Genomic DNA, 24347 nt, shown 5'->3' on the forward strand with positions numbered 1-24347 from the left:
AGGCCACTGGGAGCTAAATCCAAAGGGTTGGTGAGCAACATGTTGTTCATGAGCCACTGGTTGGGGATAACTGCCATAGAGGCCATAGATGATCACTGCCTGTGGGAGGCTGTTTGAGTCTCTGGGTACTTGAAATATCAGGGCCTATATTGCATCTAATGGAGGATCTGGGGGTTGGTAGAGGTCCTTAGGTCTGGTGCCATCTCTGTGTTACTCCCAAGCAGAAATGCCAGCAATCACTATGTCATCTTTTCCATTTTATCCATATTCCTCAGCCCCAGTTGTCAAAGGGAAAGATGTTTTGACTCAGTTTTGGGCCCGATGCCTAATTAATATCTTTAGTAACCACCATGAGCCTGCTCCAGAGAACCTATGCATTGCTTCTTCCTTTGCCCAGTGGAACATGATAATTCATGAAGTGTCATGCCCCTTTGTTAACAATAATATAAGAGAGAATTCCTAAAAATATAGTTTAAAATGAACCCTGTTCAGGACGCTCATCCCTTCTTATCATAGTTCTGGGGTCAAACACTTAAGTACTGGGGGTGAAGTGTATCTTTTTTACTGAACAGTATATAAAACTATATATACTGTAAGAAAAGACGTGCTGTTAAGACTTTCAAGTTAGCTGGGACAGCCGAATCATTTATAAGGTACCAATAAATCATGCAAAGAAGCTATAAGGCAAGCTTAAATTGATATGGAAAAGAATATTGCAGCAAGCAGTAAAAAGAATCCAAGATTATTTTTTAAATATGTTAATAGCAAAAAAAATGAAGCAGGAAGGGGTGGGACCTTTAATATCAGAGGGGGGTCAGCTGGTTGATGAGAACAAAAAAAAAGCTGAACTCATATTTTTGTCTGTCTACACAAATGAGGAACCAGCTAATGAAGGTTTCCTTATTAATAGTCCCAATTCTAGTAATACAACTAATGATACATGGTTCACACATGAAGAAATTCAAAAGAGACTAGAACATGTTAAGACAAACAAAGGTCCAGGGCCAGATGGTATTCATCCCAGGGTACTTAATGAGCTTAGCTCTGTGATTGCCAAACCTCTTTACTTAATTTTTCAGGATTCATTGATATCTGGCATAGTGCCGAGAGACTGGCGAATTGCTAATGTGGTGCCGCTATTGAAAAAGGAATCTCGTTCTCAGCCTCAAAACTATAGGCCAGTTAGTCTGACGTCAGTGGTAGGAAAGCTTTTCAAAGGGTTAATAAAGGATAAGATACTGGACTTCATAGCAAATAACAATACTAGGGGGCAAATTCACTAAGATGCGAAGTTGCGCCAGGCGCAACTTCGCCGCACTTCGCCGCACTTCGCCAGGCGTTGTTTCGCCAGCGCTCCGCAAATTCACTAAAATCTGAAGTTGCGCTCAGGGGTAGCGTAAGGTTGCGAAGTTGCGCTAGCGTTGATTCGCTATGTAAAGCGAAGTTACGCTAGCTAATTTGCATAGGGCGCCAAATTCAAATTTCAATGGAGGAATACGTATCAGCACTACAAATGCCAAGAAAAGCTTCAAATCATCAAATAAAAATTTTATTTTGCCCTACACATGTGCCCACTGTCTAGGTAAGTTGCCATGAGTCAGGAAATGTAGGGGGGAAGGAGGGGAGCCCCAAAAAATTTTTCGATCTTTTTCAGCCTATCACCCATCATGTAGAAAACACACCAGCGTTTTTTGGGACTTAGAAAAAAATTTGACTATTTTTTAAACAATCCCTATCTACTCTATTGCGCTTCGCCAGGTCTGAGGTGGCGAAGGAAGTCTAGCGTAAAAGGTAGCGTTCAGTACACTGCGCAAGTTAGTGAATTTGCGTAGTTACGTCGCTAGCGAAAATTCGCCTGGCGTAAGGGTGCGAATTAACACTAGCGAAACTACGCCAGCGTTCATTAGTGAATTTGTGCAGTAACGGAAATGCCAAACGCTAGCGAATTAACGCTAGCGTTCGGCGCTTCGGCGCTTAGTGAATTTGCCCCTATGAGTTTTTGCCAGCATGGTTTTATGCGTAATAGATCTTGCCAGACTAACTTAATTTCTTTTTATGAGAAGGTAACATAGGGGGTTCTTCATAGTGAGGACAGTGAGGTTGTGGAATGCACTGCCGGGTGATGTTGTGATGCTGATTCAGTTAATGACTATAAGAATGGCTTGGATGATTTCTTGGACAGACATAATATCAAAGGCTATTGTGATACTAAGCTCTATAGTTAGTATAGGTATGGGTATATAGAATTTATGTGAAAGTAGGGATGGGTGTGTGTATGGATGCTGGGTTTTCATTTGGAGGGATTGAACTTGATGGACTTTGTCATTTTTCAACCTGATTTAACTATAAAAATAAAAAAGCTAAAGGCATCATTGCTCTTATTTCCCTACCTTTGTCAAGGAGTCACTGTAGTTAAGCCAATCCTCATTTCAGCTCTCAAAAAGCCACTGAAAAAAAAAGAATGGAAAGAATGAACAAGAAAGAAATAACAATGAGAAAGAAAGAGATGGGGTATTTTTTAGCAGAAAGAAATAACAATGAGAAAGAAAGAGATGGGGTATTTTTTAGCAGAATTAATTTGGGCTACACCTTAAAACAGTGGCCTGTGAGCAAAATGTTGCTCACCAACCCCTTGGCAGGTGCTTATTGAATTCGAGGCTTGGAGGCAATTTTTGGTTGTATAAAAAACAGGTGTACTGCCTAACAGAGTCTCCTGTAGGCTGCCAGTCCACATAAGGGCTACCAAATGGCCAATCACAGCTCATAATTTGCACCACCAGGAAATTACTGGGATCATGGTGGCAATTTCAAGATACCCATAGCAGAATGTGTCAATAGTCACAACTGGCTTGTGTAAGTTGAATCAGATGGCTTGTTGCGCACTTTGGCACACATACCATGCCTATACAGGCCAACAGAATTTGTGTAGCAGCCCATGTTCCACGCAGAACACCTGGGGGGCAAACAGCATGTGAATTCAACAGATAACACAGGAAAACCAGCAGGGAGGAAGCTGAAAAAACACACAAGGAGTTGAGGCAGTGCATGGCTTGCAGAGATAGCTCAGTGTCACAGCATATAGGTAAGAGCATGCCACATGGCAACACTTTCAGGAAAAACACAGACAAAACAGGAAACACATAGCACTACAAAGGCTGTGCATAAAAGCACAGAGAGGACAGGGATGGTACAGACCCTAGCAAATGGCATAAACAACACACAGGGGGCAGATTTCTCAAGGGTCAAATTTCGAAGCGGAAAATACTTTGAAATTCGACCATCGAATAGAATCCTCCGACATTCGAATTCGAAGTCAGAGGATTTTATTCATCGTACGATCGTATTCCGATCGTAGTAAGATCGTACGATCGTACTCTGATCGTACTTCGAATCGTACGATTCAAACGATTTTATCATACGATTTTCCTTCGAATGCCAAAAACTTAGAAAATTGCTCTGGAAGGTCCCCATAGGCTTACATAGCACTTCGGCAGGTTTAAGTTGGCGAAGTATTGAAGTTGAAGAGACTAGACTAGACTAGACTAGTCGAACGATTTTTACTTCGAATCGTTCGAATCGAAGTCGAAGGTCGTAGTAGCCTATTCGATGGTCGAAGTACCCAAAAAATTACTTCGAAATTCAAACTTTTTTAACTTCGAAAATTCACTCGAGCTTAGTAAATATTCCCCCCTATGTTTCTAAGATCTATAATTTACTAATATAATGTTACTTTAAAATATGAGTAAATATTTTTTGGAAGGTATGGCCATTCTGGTGTCAGCTGTTCTCCTGCTCTCCTAGCAAATGGGGATATCGTTTATTCAAGAAGTGCCACCAGCTGGGAAAAACTGCAATATGCATGAAAAGTGATGGGGCTGCCAGGCATAGCTGAGAGGAGAGTGGGGCCTTAGCTCTAAATGAGGAGGTCTGGGCTCCTGGTCACTGCTCCTGTATAACTACAACAAACAAGGGAAAGTTGTGCTCACCACTAATTTTTAAAACCATTAGGCGGGGGTGCAATGAGGCTGTGACCACAAAATACATATAGACAACTACAAGAGTCCTCTGCAGGATTAGTGTAGAATACGCCATGGGATTGTATTGACCTGAGTGGGGCCTTTTGCAGTCTAGGAGGGGGTCAATTTATTTTAGAGGTCTATGCTGGATACTCACTCCCTATACAGAATAAAGTTTGCTATCCACCAGTTTGTTAGATTGGTGCAATAGGATCCTCATGTAGTTGTGTTGTTTGACAGTATTGTACCTCCCAACTGTCCCGTTTTTCACGGGACAGTCCCAATTTTGAAAGTTCAGCCCACGGTCCACAGTTGTTTCTGAAATGTCCAGACTTTCTCTTTGATCTCCTGCACTGAACAGCCAGAAAAAGATACAAAGTTTCTAAAACTGAGGCTTTTGGCAGAGAGCCCAGAATGGCAGGTACACTTAGATACATTTGTAACAATTTAAGATAAGCAAAAAACAAAACAATTGTAACTATTTAATATAAGCCGGTCTCTTGGGGAAACTGTGACTTGCAGCTTTAAAGGCAATTCACCGTCATTAGCAAAACTGTAATAACACATAAAATCTGAACCCTAAACCCCCCAGAAATGTTTTCAAACTCTCCATAACCTGCCAAATTCTGTAAAAAAGGATGTGGTATTTAGGGGGGGTCACCATAACATGGGTGTGGTCCAAAAAATGTTGCCATGCTATGCTCGGCAAATGTTTTTGTCCCTCTTTCTATTTTCCAAATGTTGGGAGTTATGATACATGTGTGTGTAATCAGCTTTCTGCATACAAATGCATTGAAAAAATACATTTAATTTTAAGTGTAAACGATGCATAATTATATAGCATCTGTATGTATTTATAATAGGCATGCTTGCTGTATTATAATGTATGTAAAGCTAAAGCTACTATTCTGTGAACTGTGACCAGCAATCTATATACACTGACAGTCAATACAGAGAGCTGTATAAAGTAGTGTATAGGTACAGTTACCCTTTCTGTGGCTAAAAGGCCTATAACTCATGGCTGCAAAATGATTTTCAGGCCCCTTGGGTATTGGGCAAGGTGACCATGAAAATGCATTCTGAATTGTAATTAATTCCTAGTTCCTATGCAGCATTGCACAGTGATTTTATCAGAGGAGCTCCGTATTAGCATGAAAGTCTGATAACCCTACTGTATGCTGGTAATGGTAAGAGTGTGTGCGTGTGGGGTGGGCACTGTTGCCTTTAATTTAATGTGTGTGATGCTTAGTGGGTGAGTCTGGGTTAGTTCTGTATTATGTGAGATGCCGGTGCCCCACCTGAATGTAGGGTTGCCACCTGGCCAGTCTTTTACCGGCCTGGCTGGTAAAAATGATGGTTGATCCCAATGTTATTAATAGGGAAAAAAGATAAGGATAGGAAGGCTGATATTTTTTTCCAGAAAAGGTGGCAACCCTACCTGTATGATAAATGTAATGACCTGAATGTCACTTGAATGACATATAGGGGCATAGACAGGGGTATAACTATCGCTACCCAGGACCACCCATGAGCCCTGTTCCCGTGCCATGCCCGTGTATGCAATGTAAATGCAATGTAAATGCAGGGGGTTGATTGCATTTTGGTCGGAGAAAGTTGTGGGCCCAGTCTGCTGCTGCCCCTATAGTTACTCCACTGCAATTGCAGCAAAATTTGGTCATTGCTTGTGCATTATGGAGGAAAAAAACATGGCAGACTGTACTGATTTTTGCAGTTTGCACCTTGCCTGTTCTTTGTAAATGAAGTCCTTTGTCTCAGCTGTCATTGCCATCAATAACCACATGGAACTTTTTTCTCAGACACTAATAAAATTATTGACAAACATGTTTCTATTTAAATCAATGTACTTTGCCTTCATGAATCCATGCAAGCAATTAACTGCGGTGGTACAGACGACGGTGCATAATAAACGGAATTACAGTAACAAAATAGTTTTTGGCCACAACAAACCAATGGTGACTCCCCCCCCACACCTCTGCGTAGATGCAGAATTATATAACTTCAATTTATACATGTGGTTCCTCTGTGTGCTCAGCTGAGCAGGAATCTGTTAATATGCATGCAAATGTTCCGACAGAAATACATTGACTTTATTGAGCGAGACAATGTCGTTGGAATGTGCTGCCTCTGAAATTCTACCCTTTACTCGATTGGCCTCACACCTGTTCTGCTCATCTTTTGGCTAAATCAGTGGAACTATGGTAGCCCCCTTATGTGCACCTTGATTTAAAACACTGAGGCCCTCCAACTTCCTAAGATAGGTCCCTGGCAATGCAGATGTTTTGGGGCTCTGCGGTTGTGGTTGAACTGCAGCTCCCACTGTCAAAGGCTGTACAACATAATACACCCCCTGGGCCCATAGCTATTTGCCCCCTGGGGGTTCCTGTGATGCTGAGGGCACAGGTTAATGGCTTTTTTTTGTCCAACCCTAAAATCATCCCACTCAGGCAGGCCCAGACTGGCAATCTGTGGGTTCTGGCAAATGCCAGAGGGGCTGCTGTAAGATGCCATAGAAAGTGACTATTAAGTGGGCTGGTGTGGGCTGTTTGGGTCCCTGTGTACTTGAAATGCCAGGGACTATTTTGAATCCCAGTCCAGTCCTGCACCCAGGTCCTGTTTATATACAACTCACAGCAGTGAACCCTATGATGAGATTTGTATTACAGCCAGATGGCTGCCCCAAAGAGTAGGGTTACCAACAATGGGCTTTAAGGGTCAGGGCACACACTCAGATTGGGGGAGATTAGTCGCCAGGCGACAAATCTCCTCTTCTATGGGGCGACTAATCTCCCTGAACTGCCTCCCGCCGGCTAGAATGTAAATCGCCAGCGGGATGGCACTCGGAGCGCTTCGTTTTCCGAAGTAGTCTGAAGTTGCTTCGGGCGACTTCGGAAAATGAAGCACTCCGTGTGCCATCCCGTCAGCGATTTACATTCTAGTGGCGGGAAGGCAGGGGAGGCAGTTCGGGGAGATTAGTCGCCCAAAGGAAGAGGAGATTTGTCTCCCAACAACTAATTTCCCTGAATCTAAGCGTGTGCCCTGACCCTAAAAGTTGTCTAGAACCATGCATTTCTTATGCCTGTTTGATTAAAGGTGACTACTAACCACCCTGGCAATGAGCGAGCAGAGTTGTTCTGCCAACGGGGCCCACCTAATGTCCTTAAGTTATCTCTCTGTCTCTTTGCAGCCGCACAGCTATCAGGCCAAATGCCTTTCCCCTCCCTTTTCTATTTTTCTTTCTGTATGGTGACTATGCAGCCAGCAGCGTGACCATCCCGGATACAAGTAGACATCTGTTGTCCATATGTGTATACACACCCACGTGTGCCTGTTTCCGTTACCTTTCTACTAGCTGAGCCCTGACGTGTTTTTTGGCCCTGGGTAAAATGTTTGACCGACATGGAGTTAGTTGTGTGGGCTCTTACATTCACTGTGCTGTTATACAAATATCGCTGGCTGGTGCCACACATAACTGGCTGGGTGCAGCATCAGATGAAAAGCATTTAGGGAATATTGGGGATACAGGCCCAAACTGGGATGATCAGATAAGTTTGGTTTGCTTTAGTGAGGAGCAAGATATAGTACAGCTATGTTCAGCAGCATTTGGGAGACTGGCAGTGCCCCAGGGAAGTGTTGGCCAGCTCATTGCCTGGTTATTTTTAAGTAGGGAAGCACCGAATCCACGATTCAGTTCGGGATTCGACCAGGATTCGGCCTTTTTCAGTAGGATTCGGCCGAATCCTTGTGCCTGCCGAGCCCTTATTTGCATATGCAAATTAGGGGCAGAAAGGGAAATCCTGTGACTCTTTGTCAAGTAAAAAAAAAATACACTTTTTCCTTTCCATCCCCTAATTTGCATATATTCACATTCGGTTCTGTATTCGGCCGAATCTTTTATAAAGCATTCGGGGATTCTGCCGAATCCCAGATAGTGAATTCGGTGCATCCCTATTTTTAACCCACTATGCACCACCTAAGGCAAGCTATCTCAGTCTGGCCAATGTCCTATGGCCAACAACAGACTGGCTGGGTGACAAGGCTTTTTATCTGAATGCAGTCTAGAGGCATTGTGCCTATAGGAGGTCGGAAGTATAGAATGTCCCTGCTGTTGGTTTATTGTTATGCCTCCAATGAAGGGTGCCCTAAGGAGCTACATTTTTAGGCCCATTTATCAAAGTGCGAATTTATTTAATTATTTTCTGAAAACTACTCCGACCAAATCCGCACAGCTTTTTCCCCTTAATAATCTATAAATTTTCCCGAAAATTCCCTGTGCGGGAAAAAACCGAGAAAAAAATGTGAAAAAAACAGATTTTTTTTGGGGATTTTCCACCCGAAAACTAATTTATGGTCAGAAACCACGAAATCTTCGGATTATTGCAACGAACCCAGCGCAGATCAAGATATCTTTGGGACTTCTCCCATTTACTTATATGCAACCTCCGCAGTTTTGAGATGCTGGATTTTCAGATTCAGACTTTTTCCATCCTCGGGGTGTAATAAATCCAGAAAAATTCGAGGTTTTTTTCCACTAAATATTCAGATTTTATAGTGAAAAAAAAAATTAATTTTTGGGTTTTGGTCAATCGGACTTTAATAAATAACCCCTATACTGTTTGGATTTCCAGTCCCGGCAGGCATGCTAGGCACGCAAAAATACACCCTTATACAATAGGTTCATGGTCCTACTTGTGAGATCGCACAAAGTGGAAGGGAAATAGGAGAAGCACAAGGTGTGGCAGACGGGGGCAGTGGGAAGTCTGGAGAGTAAATATTTTTTTCCTGTTAGTGAAACCTTCCCCACTCCTTTAATATCCTAAGGAATCTAAGACTATGATCTCAACTGGATCTGTGAGACTCTGTAGAACAGATGAGATGCTGCTGAGGTTCCTGCCTGTAGATAAAGCTTTTCGACACAAGCACTGCAACATTCCCACTACACTGTAATATTCTACAGGTATGGGATACGTTATCTGGAAACCTGTTATCCAGAAAGCTCTGAATTACAGGAAGGTTGTCTCCTATAGATCATATTTTATCCAAATAATCACATTTTTTTACATGACTTTCTCTGTAATAATAAAACAGTAGCTTGTACTTGATCCCAACTAAGATATAATTAATCCTTATCGGAAGCAAAACCAGCCTATTGGGTTTATTTAATGTTTACATGATTTTCTAGTAGATTTAAGGTATAAAGATCCAAATTATGGAAAGATCCGTTACCCAGAAAACCCTAGGTCCCAAGCATTCTGCATAACAGGTCCCATACCTGTAGTTTGTTCTGCACTAAGTTGTCTGGAACATGCAACTCTCACAGTACAATTCATGCAGGGAAAAGGATTCCCTCAGCTCTAATAATGACACCTATACATTCCATCATTATACAGTACATGAGCTCAACCTGTTGGTTCCCAGTACCCTTCCTTTCTCAATGATCATATAGAAACCATGCCAGGAAACCAATTGAAATTGAATCATAATTCTTTGATTAAATGAACTATCGCTTCCATTGGAATGCCTTCTTTTTTCTGTTGACTTTATTCCAACAACAGCTTTGCAGCTCCACCTACTGTACCAGGTTTGGCTTGGAAAGAAAGATAATTTTTTGTTTACATAATTCCATGTGATTGGCTAAAATTGCACTTTGCATCAAATACAGCAGAAACAAAGGGTTCATAGGAACACCAAGGCATTGCCCTTTAATAGTGATGGGCGAATAAATTCGGCAGACACTAATTTGCGGCAAATTTTCATGTTTAGCCGCAAGCAAATTAATTCACGAAACTGTGATGACAATTCGTGGGGAAAAATCTGCTGCATGAAAATTGCCGTGCGAAGAACAATTGTCGTGCGTAAAAATTATTCAGTCGTGCATGGACTTTAATGCATTTGGAGCAAATATTTGTGTGTATAAAAATTGCTGAACGTGTCAAAATGAATTTTCCATTGTTTCGCAAATTTTGCGGTAAATTCGCAAGTTTTCCGGCGAATCTAAACTGCACAGATTCACCCATCACTAGCCTTTAGCCCTCCAGCTGTGTTTGCACTACAGTTCTCAGTATCGACACTCAAAAACAGCTGCATTGGGCATATCTTATCCAAAAAACATTTATTTAAAGGAGTGGTTCACCTTTACATTCATTTTTAGTATGTTACAGAATGGCTCATTCTAAGCAACTTTACTATTGGTCTTCATTTTTTATTTTTTAGAGTTTTGAATTACAGGTATAGGATCCCTGATCCGGAAACCAGATAGCCAGAAAGCTCCGAATTACGGAATGTTTCCCATAGACTCCGTTTTATCCAAATAATTAAAATGTTTAAAAATGATTTCCTTTTTCTCTGTAATAATAAAACAGTAGCTTGTCCCAACTATGATATACAGTAATTAATCCTTATTGGAAGCAAAACCAGCCTATTGGGTTTATTTAATGTTTACATGAATTTCTAGTAGACTTAAGGCATGAAGACCCAAATTAGGGAAAGATCCGTTATCCGGAAAGCCCCAGATCCCGAGCATTCTGGATAACAGATTCCATACCTGTATTGGCTTTCTTTTTCTGACTCTTTCCAATTTGAAAATGGTGATTACTGAACCAGAAGGATACTGTATATAATATTATTGTACACCTAATGCACCAACTTCATAAACCCTGGGTGTGCAATATCAGAGTAGTCACCTCTTCTCCAGCCAAGACTCCAGTTCCCACAATCCCTTGCACGTCCTGTTATTAACATACAGAAGGGGTAATTTTTCACTCCCTGGGGTGAAATTGCAAGTCGAGAGGGGATTGGTGCTCTCTACACTGGTTGCCGGATCAAAAATCAGCCGGATTGAAAAAATGGGGTGTAGTAAAGCCCAATACTTACTGCCTGCCTTAAAGGAAAACTATACCCCCAAAATGAACACTTAAGCAACAGATAGTTTATATCATATTAAGTGGCATATAAAAGAATCTTACCAAACTGGAATATATATTTAAGTAAATATTGCCCTTTTACATCTCTTGCCTTGAGCAACCATTTCGTGATGGTCTGTGTGCTGCCTCAGAGATCACCTGACCAGAAATACTGCAGCTCTAACTGTAACAGGAAGAAGTCTGGAAGCAAGAGACACAACTCTGTCTGTTAATTGGCTCATGTGACCTAACATCTATAGTTTGTTGGTATGTTTGTGTGCACAGTGAATCCTAGGATCCCAGGGGACGGCCCTAATTTTTTAAAATGACAATTTTCTATTTAGGATTACCCAATGGCACATACTACTAGAAAAGTATATTATGGTTTATTTACACGTAGCAGGGTTTTACATATGAGCTGTTTTATGCAATATCTTTTCATAGAGACCTACATTGTTTGGCAGGCCACCCCTCCTGATGCACAAGTTAGGGGGTTTCTGGGAGGATACTTATGTGATAGAGAGATGCCTAACACAGCCTTATTATATTTTTTTATAATTTTTTCCTATTAATAATATTAGCATCAAACATAATTTTTACTGTCCAGTTTCGGTAAAATACAGGCACAGTGGAAACCTTACAGTCGGTATTCTATCTGCTCAGAAAAGGTGAGCAGAGGCCTGCAGCTACTTATACAATATACTTGCGCACTGCATTGTAAATGACCCTAAGAGTGCAAGGCATTGTGGGAATTGGACTAATAATACAATGTTTCAATGGTACCTGCAGTCAGGACCCCCAGTGTGTAGAAAGGACAGACAGAAACTGCCTACAATAGTCATTACACTTACAAATAATTAAAGAATTATAAATTCTTTCATTACTTTTTTTTTTTTTTAATTTGGTTAGAGTTCCCCTTTAAAAACTTTGTATGAGTTGAAACTGGTTCTCTTGCAGTACACTTAGTGGTGCTCTTTAAGCTTGTCCCCTCGATGGCTGTTTATCTCGTGACGACAGAGTGAGAATGTTCCTTGGGAGATAGTGAAAGAGGTTTTGTATTGCAAAATGCCTTCTGGAGGTCTCCCCACCCTGTGAGAGCAGATGGAAACTCGCCTCACACACAGGCAATATGAGAAACAGAAATCCTTGGAGATTTCTTGGTTAGTACAAAAAAAAATAATCATGGCTCAGAGTATGGAAGGGAAAAAGAAAGCAAGCTCTTCTGCCCGTTCTGAAGGCACATATACTGTATATACATAAAAACAATCTTTCCCACTGAGTAATAACAAGTAGTAAATAGGGTTTCCACCTGGCCGGTATTTTAAAAAATATGCTTGAAGCCAATGTTAATAATAGGGAAAAAAAGGCAAGACTATAGGAAGGCCAGTATTTTTTTCCAGAAAAAGTGGCAACTCTAGTAGTAAACCAGGTGTTGGGGCACAAAGAGTATAAAAAGCCTTGTTTCTTAAATGTGAGTCACCAACATCTTCCAACATCCTTCTAAATAGCACGCTGAGAATTATAGTTCAGCAGTATCTGAGTTTAAGAAACTGAGGTTTAATGGGTAACTATCCTCAGAATCTGAATGACATATAAATGTGGAATTTGGGGATGAAAAATAACTTCTAAGAAAGGAAAATTTGGAAGAAGGCTCAGTCCCCTTTACTACACTGCTGCTTGGGGAGGTCTTAACTTTTACTTTCAAAATGCAAAAAGAAAACTGCAGAGTTCTCCTCTAGTGAACTATTTGGGAGTATGGGCCACCGTGTGTTTCTCCTTTAGGGCCACTTCAGTTTTATATATAAGTGTGACCATCTCCTCCAGGGCCCATCTCCTGGCACAGCTTCCCTTGCTTGAAGAAGAATCATTGGAAGTTTGGAGGCTTTCAGCAATGTTGGGTGCTGCAGGATATCCGGGGTGAGGAGGAGTGACATGTGGGGTGACCTAGGCCTGCTAGTGACATGCATGTGTTATGGTTGACATTTAAACCGGCATATTACAATATGCCAATGTTAGCCCAATACTTAAAGGGGCTGTTCACTTTCTAAACACTTTTTTTCAATTCAGTTGTTTTCAGATTGTTCCCCAGAAATAAAGACTTTTTTCAATTACTTTCCATTATTTATTTTTTTACTGTTTTTCCAAAATCCAAGATTAAAGTTTAATGTTCGTGTCTCTGGTGTTTGAGTGTGGCAGCTCAGTAATTCAGGTGCAGATTCTAAACAATTTTGCAACATTTAGTTGATACATTTCTCCGCAGTATTAGCAAATAGTGATGGGCGAATTCTGAAAAATGTTGACGCCGCGCCCGTTTTTGACGCCGAGGCCCATTTTTGACGCCGGCGTCCGTTTTTTTCCGACGCCGGCGAATTTTTTCGAGCAAATTTTCACCACCATTTCGCGAATTTATTCGCTGGCGGGGAATCTCACAAATTCGCCTCGAATTCGCGCCTGGCGAATAAATTCGCCCATCACTATTAGCAACTATTGTATCAATTCTAACAGCCTGTAATGAAACCCAGAGATTCTGCTCAGCAGGGACAAACCTAAGAAATGTATCAACTAAATGTATCAATTTAGAACAGTTTACAGGGTCGGCGACCCCCCCTCTCAGAGCTGCTTTAGAAGGTGAAAAATGACACGTTAACCTTCAATATGAGAAAAACGGTGACACATAGAAAATAGGAAGTAATTGGAAAAAGTCGTTATTGCTGGTGATCTATCTGAAAACAACTAGTTATTTGAAGGTGAACATACCTTTTAAGACTTTGTTGTTGCCATCTAAGCTGCTTGCTCATGAATCTAACACCAAATGCTCCGGCTTCTCAAGTCAAATAAGTCACATAAGCTTGTACAGGTATATACAGTGTTTACATGTTGATCTCCTCAACTTTCTAACGTCATTAATCAGTAGAATCCATGATGGGAAAGCACACTTTCTATCATACAGTTGTCCAAACATATTACAGGAAACCCATTTTACAGAAAGCTCCAAATTATGGAAAGGCTGCCTCCCATAGACTCCATTTTACTCAAATAATCCAATTATTTTAAAAAGTATTTCTTTTTTTCTCTGTAATAATAAAACAGTACCTTGTACTTAATCCAAACTAAGATATAATTCATCCTTATTGGAAGCAAAACCAGCCTATTGGGTTTATTTAATGTTTACATGATTTTCTAGTAGACTTAAGGAATGAAGATGCAAATAATGGAAAGATCCTGGAAAACCCAGGTCCCGAGCATTCTGGATAACAAATCCCATACCTGTACTCATTGCCAGGCTTACTAGTATGGATAAATTTAGCATTATATGGTTGTATGCCCTATTTATATGCCATATGCAACCCTTAAAGCTCAGCAGCTGAGTTGCTGAATGCAATGGGGGGAAGAGCCAATATGGAATGTGGTCTGGAAGGAATGTTTGTATTCTATCACCACCTGGTCACAAAGCAAGCTCCAGGATATCCTTGTCATAAGATGAAGGGGCACTTTAGGCTGTGATCCTTCATTAATGAACTCTAATTTCTCACTTTAGGAAGGTTCCAGAGCCACCACTGTGATAAGAATGGTGTCTGGGTAGCCTGGAAGTGGGGATCAATGGGGTGGCACAAGCAAGACTGCAACCATAGCCATGATCTCTTCTGGGTAAACTTCATGACTATACCCAAGAATCTTTATATTTCCTACAGATACTCATATACACTGCAACCTTCATCTAAGATATGTACACTTTGTACTATTGACAATCATTTAAAAATCTAAATTCTAATTCCACATGTAACAGCAGTGTCCTCTCTGGGCATTGACACACTAGTCTCTACTAGGAGAACACTCTGCAGTACTCGGGGAATATGCTCTCAGTTACTCACATAGATCGTTTGACTTCATGCGGAATTGTACAACAATGAGATCATTCAGGGAGATGTAGAAGAATGGGATGCGTTATTGGCTGCCTGGGGATTCTGGGAATTGTATTCCTGCAGCAGGGTTACAGGTCGGAGAAGATCTTTGTAAATAAAAATATGCAACAACTATTACCCAGTGTAATAATGTGCACTTTATATATTCTCTGTCTAAGGTGTTTGCTCTAAATCTCGGGCTCTGGGATATAATGATCCCAGAAAGATCCAAATACTCTGGGGAATAAAGAAGAACTTCAGCTCCTTCCCCTGACTTTATACAATGAAATCAGACACAATGGCAGAAGGACGGAGAGAAGTGATGGATCCCTGGTGGTTCAGTATATATATCACATTATGTAACTATTATCTTTTACATGGATATGAGACTTTTTGGCATGCACCCAGTCACTTTTATGCACTTACAATTTAGACAAGATATTACTCCTCATTGCCATTCACTTTGGTTATTATCTATTCTGACCTATTGCGGGCTAAAGGGTCATGCTTTTATACCCACATTTAATTTGAATTCATTACAGCCGGAGTCCAGCGCTCCCTTGTATTGGCTGGGCAAAATACCTTCATGATTTACTGTCCCCTTTATGTAAGCAGAACAGGAATCTGTGCTCCATTTATCAGAACTTCTATTCACACAAAACATAATCCATTTCTATTATCTTCCCTCTCCTGCATCTTTATTATCTCTATGCATTGCAGCATTTAAGTAGCCACATTTAAAATGAGCATGTGCACTGTTATTAAAATTGGTTATTAACTGTTATTAAGGCTAGTGACGATTAAATATTAACCCATGTTACTAAGGACTTATGTACAGTATATAAGCATTTGACCTCCTACTGGGAGGCAACTGACCATCCAATGACATGATAGGATTCAATATATGGAACGTATGGAACTTTGCAATGGAGGGATAAAATACCCCTTCTAGGAAACTAGTTAATCAATGAGATACAGCATCTATCTGCCATAGGGTTGCCAGATTTGCAGGTGGCTAAACCCAAACAATAGGGCTGTGGCAGCATTGGGGGTGGAGCAGTGATCTTAGGGTGGGCATGATGACATCAGAGGCAGACACAATGATGTCGTGGAGCTTTGATGCTGAATCAGAGTTATTACATCACTTATATGCAAATGGATGGATTTCTGTCCAGTTTTCTCCAAGTTTTAAATGGGACTGAAAGTTTTGAACAGACAGCCCTTAGACAAACTTAGAAGTCTAGTTGAAACCCTACCTCTATCTATTCTGCCTGATGAGTAAGACCAATCCTTTAACTACAGGTATGGGATCTATTATACAGAAATCAGTTATCCAGAAAGCTCTAAAATATAGCAATGCTGATTTAGAAAAACTATTTCTTATTTTTAATTGATTTGCTTATTTCTGTTTGTTTAATAACAAGAAATTAACTGCATTTCATAATAACTAAGCCATGTCAAGGTGAGTATCTTGGTATTTAATTGGTTTTCATTTGGCCAGATTAATGTTCGGGTTTCACAAGGCTGAAAACCGAACAGAAAGTTGACACCCGAACAGGCCTTAGAAAAACCGAACAGTTTGGCTCAAAATCGAACAGGTGGCAACCCTAGTATTGTTAGGGTAGAACATAGTGGGAGAGCTCAGGCTGCCCATTACATGTTGTCAGGGAGGTTCCAATGTCCCATATAAGAGACTGGACCATGCGCCCTTGTGCATATAGGGCAAGGAAAGGTTTACTTCTACATCTCTTGAGATTGTCCTTGAGAAAGAAGCATAAACTTTTTGCTTTAAGCCCTACCTTGAGGTTCAAGATTTTGACGGGCCACCTAGGCAAATAACAAGGTAACAGATATAAGGACAGGCCTGACTTTGTGGGAAGGTCACAAAGGCCTAGGGCGGCAGGATAATAAGGGCACCCAGCTGCAAGCACATTGGTTCCTAAGCACTGGGGAAACAAAGGAGATTTGATAGTTTTTCAAATTACCCATGCGCCTATCTTCAGTGCTCTGGACCTGGTGATGAAAATTTAATTTCATATTGGGTGCCACTAGGCCCATAGCTGCTCGTTGCCCCTGTCCCCCACAGGGGCAACGAGCAGCTATGGGCCTAGTGGCACCCAATATGTAAATCCGGCCCTGTATATGAAAACTGATTCTAAACCTCAGGCTGGCCTCCAATTTATATTTTGAATTCCCTAAAGCTGGTGACCCAAACCTTTATTACCCATGAGCCACATTCAGCTGTAAAAAGAGTCGAGTGGTGCAAAATAAGTACTGTGATTGGCTATTTGGTAGCACCTATGTGTACTGGCAGCCTACATGAAGCTCTTTTTGGCAGTACATCTGTTTTTATGCAACCTAAACTGCCTCCAAGCCTGGAATTCAAAAATAAGCACCTGCGTTGAGGCCATTGGGAGTAACATCCAAAGGGTTGGTATGAAACATGTTGCTCACGAGCGACTGGTTGGAAATCACTGCCCTAAAGATTAAGGGAATTTCTGGTCTATAGCCCAGGTAGATAGAGCTCAGGTGGATAGAGCCCAGTGAAGACCAGTTTGGGGTAGAGAAAGATACAAGTGAAAAAAAATCCAGTTCGACAGCTATATTCCCAAATTCTGGTACTAAAGTACAACTACAAAGGTTTTGTTAGCTTAGGAAGACTTCTCCATTGAGGTGGCACTTTTTTATGTTATATATGTGTATGTAGTGAATAATGTTTCCCCGATTATAAAACATAAGGAAATTCTTAGTGGCCGAGGAGGTCCATGACCATAGAAAACCATTATTATAGTTGTGAAACTCTGAAGTGACTTTTATTATCCTCATATTTTACAACAGGGTACATTATTTATTATTAATGCGCAAGGTTCAGTGAGTCATGTGACAAATAACATATCTAAGCACAGATTATAACTGATGACATCACCAAGCCCCATTTATATAGTGAATAAAGTACCCCCTTTTGTAAATTATAAGGATATTATAAGTTACCGAGGAGTTTCATGACCAAATAAAAACACCGGCCGAAGGCCGAGTGTTTTTATACAGGCCATGGAACTCCGAGGTAACTTCTAATATTCTTATATTTTGCAACTGGGGGGACTTTATTTATTATAATACACAAGTTTCAGTGAGTCATGTGACAGAAATGACATCAGAACTCACCGTTTATAACTGATGCCGTCAGAACTCACCGTTTATAAGGATGTAATTTACAAGATATTCATGGCTTTCGTGTATCATAAGGATATCATTTACAGGATATTGTGTATTTTATATATATTTCAGACTGCAAAAATGATTGCACATTCACAAACAGCAACAATAGTGTGGGTGCTAGTAAACAGACCATATAGCAGAATGCAAAAGAGAGACATCAGGGGATTTTGTATCAGATTGTGAATTGTCTGTAACCAGCATTCTCGATGGGAGTCTAACAGAATAGTGAAGAAGGTACATTCTGACAAACGTGAATGTTCTTTGAATAGAATTTCGGGTTGGAACATTTTTCTTTCTCTTATCACTTACACCACCAAGGCTGTGAAATATCAGCAGAAAGCAGTATGTACCATTCAGTACTTAACTTACATGGCATGCTGTGTCTTTGTAGCTCTTTTTCTGGGCTCAATTACTATAAGAATGAAAGCATTTCATCTTTGGATTTTATGCCTATCATATATTAATCCACACATAATAGCTCTATAATAAGATATATTTTACCAGTTGATGGTCTCCAATAATATTTGTACCTTGGTTCTTATTGCTCTCTGTCAACTGATACCTTCTATTTTTTCCTAATCTATAATAAACGCATAGAGCAAAAACTATAAAAGAACACTTGATGGAATTTAATCAGCCAGTCTTTCTCTGCTTTTTCTTCCAAAAGCTTAACAAATAGTAGCCTAGACATGAACATAATACATTTTGGGCTTTGTAACGGTCTATGATAACCACAGCCCTTTAGCGGTAAAGATCTGTGTCTCCAAAGATGCCCCAGTAGCTCCCCATCTTCTTTTCTGCTGATTCACGGCACATGCTCTGTGCTGCTGTCACTTACCTGAGATTCTGAACTGACTCACAATATACTGTATATAAAGTTTCAATTAATGGGGAAGGTCGTCTCCCATTGACTCCATTTTAACCAAATGTTTAAACATTTTCTTTTTCTCTGTAATAATAAAACATCTCATTGATCTCAGATGAGATATATTTGATTACTATTGGAGGCTTAACAATCTTATTGGGTTTATTTAGGGGCCCATTTATTAAACCTCAATTTTATTCTGGACAAGTTTTTAAAGGGGAAAACTCGAAAAAAAAAACTTGAATTTTTAGAGATTTATTATACCCCAAAGCTGCTAAAAATCTGATAATACTCCAGCTAAAAAACCTGGCGAGGACATGTAGAAGTCAATGGCAGATGTCCCTGAAGATGTTTCTTGACATTGTGATCTGCGCTGGTTTTCGTCCAGTAATCCGATAAATATCTGATATTTATCGGATTACTGTCCAGTTGGACAGCACTGACATGCTGCATAACAGATCCCATATACAAAATATAAATGTCATAATACATTGAGAAAGCAGTGTATTATGCATCAGAATTTAATAAATCAAGCCTATTCTTGAAATATAAAGGCAAAAAAATTGAAATTAAGAAAACAAAAATCTCAATCACCGTTTTTTGCTACTAATCACGGTGAAACTCATTTTTAAAGGTTAATAAATCAACATCTAATCGTAAATTGTCTGTGTCCTCCTTAAATTTATATTTCAGTTTTTTTAAGGCAAACTACACCTTTAAGGAGTCCAGTTATCACCTTGTATAAATAAAGGTCCCTGCGGGTTCCATGATGGATCCTTTGTCAGCTGTGGATTCCTTTTCCTGGAGAAACAGTAACACCTGGAGTGCATTTCCTTGGGGGTTATAAGCAATGAGAAGAAAGTGGAGTATGTTGATCCAGCTGCACAATATCTGATCTGACTGATCAAGATCCTCACCCTGATTTTATAGCCAAGGAAGCTGGGGCTCCTCTGTTGGATTACAGGCATGAAGTTCTAGGTTGTATCTTTATATTTTCTCCTGCCAAATTGGGGCCGAGTTCTCAGGGGTCATGTTTTTTTCCTACTTCATTTAATTTTTTTCCTGCAGGTCAAATGTTCTTTTCACATTACACAAAAAATGTTTAATTATATAATTTTTTTTTAAATAAATCTGCCCCATGTTGTATATTTTTGTACTTTATAAGCAACCAATTACATACTAGTAACAATATGGGTTACCAGTACCAACAGGGCTGACCTTAGGGCAAAGAGCACCCTGCTTTATATAATGCATTGGGTTATTTGTATGCCGGGAGTTGAAGCTGAACAAGAGCAGAAGAATTACAAGTTCACATAAATTTGGCTGCAGTGATCGGCCCAGTAAATTATTATATAGTAGTTATATGGCCATTTAGCATAGGGATGGGTCCTCCAGATGTTATAAACTTTGATCAGCAGGCTTTTGCTACAGGTGGGATGGTGAAAGTTGTAGTTTATGAACTTCTGGAGGGCCCCATGTTGGACATCCTTTGTCCATAACCATATCTGCAGAACGAGTTCCTACTCTATCAGTGTAAGACATGACAGGGCAGCAGATGTGCGGGTGATTTGCTGTGCATAATAAATGCCCATTTGTGTTTGCCTGGTGCAGATCTGTTGGCAGAGTGCAGCCTCCTTGTTGGAATTCCTCCTGCTGATAACTCATATTAATGTGCCGATTCTGACACTGCACCTGAGGAATCTCCAGCACGTTTGTTTGTTTGCTTCCTTCCACCTGTCACACCGCCTATCCAAATACAACAGCCGCCTCCTAACCAGCTCTAGTGCTCACATCTCCTCTCTTAGGAAGGGGAAAGCTCACACACAAACCTGAATCCCGACGTATTTTACGTAGTAAAACCAATATTCTAGTAAATATTCTAGTACCCTAGGATTTTCTACCTTTTAACTTTTTAGCCAATTAGGAAAAAGGCACACAGGAAGGCAATTGTTGTTAGATGGGAGGAAAATTACATTTGGGATCTTCTTATAGCTCAGATATATTAAGGGTCATTTTCAACCACAAGTACAAAATTGATCCTGCTAAAGTGGGCACAGAGGTTGTTGTTGAGTTGTGTGCTATAAACTAATTACATCTGAATGTGGCTAAGGGTCAGGCCAGATGAGCAAATTCGGGGAGATTAGTCGTCCCAAACTCTTCTTCGGGGTGACAATCTCCCCAAACTGCCTTCCCCCTGCCCTCCGCCGGCTTCAATGAAAATGGCCTGGAAAGGCACACGCATACAATAGGTAGGGTTTACCTGCAGCTCCAGTTTATGTTTTTATTGAATTCTCTGCTGAACACAGTTGTTAAACCTCTTAGTCTCAACGTCCATATAAACAGGAAATTCATGTTTAGGTAGGAGTTCCAAGGAATCTTACACTGCTGACCATGGAGCGTAAGAGACAGGGAGGAAATAGGAACCACACGTTGAAACACGGGAGTCAAACACCAGTCATGGCCTCTCAGGGCCTGTATGTAACGTTTTACACACTCAGGGAATTCTTGAAAAGTTCCAGAGAACACACTATTTTGCTTCAGGGATCACAGAATTGAAAACTGATGGTTCCTTTCCTGTTACATTTCTTAGCTTATTTACCATTTTTAAACAATTGGATTTTTTCCTTTGAAAATGTAACACACTGATTACATGGTCTTGTAAAGAGGCATGTAATCATACAGAATCTCTGAATGGATGCCTGATGGAGTCAAATTGGCTCTAGAGAGTGACAGCTGTTAATGCGTACATATGGACATAGTGTCGGACTGGGTCGGTGGGACATCGGGAAAAAACTCAGTGTGCCCCAGCCTTTATGGGCCCTGACAACCCCACATTGACTGTCCCCTCTCCCCTGCCCAGACCCAATTACAGCGGAGGGAATTACGTGGTAGCGCACGTGGGGGGAGGGGTGAAAGGTTGGGTCACCAGGAGGAGAACAGGAGCAGGTTGGGTACCCAGGAGGAGAAGCCTTGAAGTCACAGTCCTCATGGGCCCCAAATGCCCGTCCCTGTCTGAGCATGTCATTAAAGTTGCACCTAAAAGGGTGCATAGAGTAAAATGTACAGATTGTGATATCTAAATATCAGTAGCTTTAAATTTTACATTTTTTACAGGGCTAATAAAAATGATTGGTGCTTTAGAAACTTTGAGAAGAGTCCCTGGCAATTCTGAAAGGTTAGGGTTCAATGGAAGACAATGGGTCCTTCAAATACCAGCAGCCCAAGAGCCGATGGCTTGCACCGTACACTCTTTGGCATGTACATTTGTGACATGTCTGGGTGTAAATAGAGTAGAGTTTGCGAGCAAACATTTTTACCTGTGAGACACATGCAAATATAAAAAGAGTCGGGAAACAACACTAGCATGAAAAACGTTCCTGGGTGGTACCAAATAAGGGCTGTGATTGGCTATTTGGTAGCCGCAATGTAGATAGGTTGGATCAGGGGCATGAGCTATTCATTTTGGTGATCTGAATCAGAAAGCCCTAAGAGACATTAAGGCAATTTTAAAAGTTAAGACAAAAACATAAAAATGTATTTTTAAATAGTATTTCAGGGCTGTTGTATAACTTTCCACAACCAGCTGCCCTATGTCCCTATATCCCCTTTAAGGTTCCTCCAGCATTCCTATGTTTCTGCTATTCTTATCCTATTAAATACATATATACACATGGGGAATCTGTGCTCACGTTCCTGGCTAAGAAGGGCCACATTGTTCTGGTATGCAAGTTATGTTTGGCTTGAAAGGGAAGCTGTAACAGACCAACAGTTTTAAAAACTGAATAAGAACTGTAACTCTGCATTAACTAACATATTATTATTTTTATTATTAACATGTATTTATATAGCGCCAACATAGGTGGTAATGCAACTAGGGTTGCCACCTGGCTGGTAAATTATGCTTGCTGCCAATGTTATTAATAGGAAAAAGCAGCAAGAATATAGGAAGGCCGGTATTTTTTTCCAGAAAAACCCTAAATGAAGCCAATCAGCAACTACCTTTAATCAGTGTACTATACATTAGAAAATGAACACAAAGGTATGATTGGTTGCTATGGTGCAATTTAGCACCCATATTAGAAGGTAACTTATATTAGCATACCTTTAACCAATACTATATGCCCCTATTCGAAGCATATTCACATTAGTAAGAGACCATCAATTGCCCAGCACTTTATAGCTTTAAATACAGGTATAGAACCTGTTATCCTGAATGCTTGGGTTTTCCGGATAACTGGTCTTTCCATAATTTGGATTTTCATACCTTAAGTCTACTAGAAAATCATGTAAACATTAAATAAACCCAATAGGCTGGTTTTGCTTCCAATAAGGATTAATTATATCTTAGTTTGGATCAAGTACAAGCTACTGTTTTATTATTACAGAGAAGAATTTGGATTATGTGGATAAAATGGAGTCTATGGGAGAAGGCCTTTCCTTAATTCAGAACTTTCTGCATAACAGGTTTCTGGATAACTGGTCCCATACCTGTACCATATTGGACTTTTAAACTAAACTATAAATATTGACCTCTATGGAGTGTACTGACTGAATTCCAATTGCATTAGACTTACTAGGAGATCCGTTGATGTCTAACTTTACTGCAGGTACTGAACGTTCCACGTAATGAAATCAAAACCTATTAATCCATTAGCCAGAATGGATTTGGCAGCTGCAAGACTGCAGTATGTCACAGAGAAAGGAATTTTAGTATTACAATTTTCATGTGTTCGGAGGTCAAGGGAGCTAGCGGTTTGAACTGCACATGGCACGGAAGGAACCTTTTTATTAACAGTGGAGTGCATTTAAGAGGCTTTCCTTGCTGAGACACATGTGAACTCTCTGCTGTTTTCCATGTGAGCTAATGGGAAGCCAGTGATGTTCCCACGATGACCATACGTACTCATTGTACAAGGATGTTCCCAGGTCTGGACTGAGCTTTAATATAGGCACTGGCATTTCAGGTACACAGAGGTCCAAACAGCCCACATAGAGGCCAATAAAGCTTCCAACCAGCCCAATAAATAGTGTCTGTGGCAACTTACAGCAGCCAGCGTACATTTTGGATACCCCAGCCTAAAAAAAATCACTGTCCACTTCATAACATCCAGTACAATTCTAACAAAAGAGATCTCTGCCCCCATATAAATTGAGTTTTTTGACATGGGTAATGTTGCATTAGGCCTCCTGGGGCCCACAACCAAACCAAAACGTGCCTACAAGCCTGGAATTCAAAACTAAACACCAGATTGGAGGCCACTGGGATCAACATCCAATGGGTTGATGAGCTACATGTTGCTTGCAAGCCACTGGTTGAGGTTGACTGCTTTAGGACAGAACCATATGTGGTTCAGAAGGACATGCATGATTTAAAAAGACATATATAATTTAGAAGAACATAGAAGATACAGGAGGAAATACTTGA

This window comes from Xenopus laevis, chromosome 6L (genome assembly GCF_017654675.1).
Source record: "Xenopus laevis strain J_2021 chromosome 6L, Xenopus_laevis_v10.1, whole genome shotgun sequence".
Taxonomy (NCBI): domain Eukaryota; kingdom Metazoa; phylum Chordata; class Amphibia; order Anura; family Pipidae; genus Xenopus; species Xenopus laevis.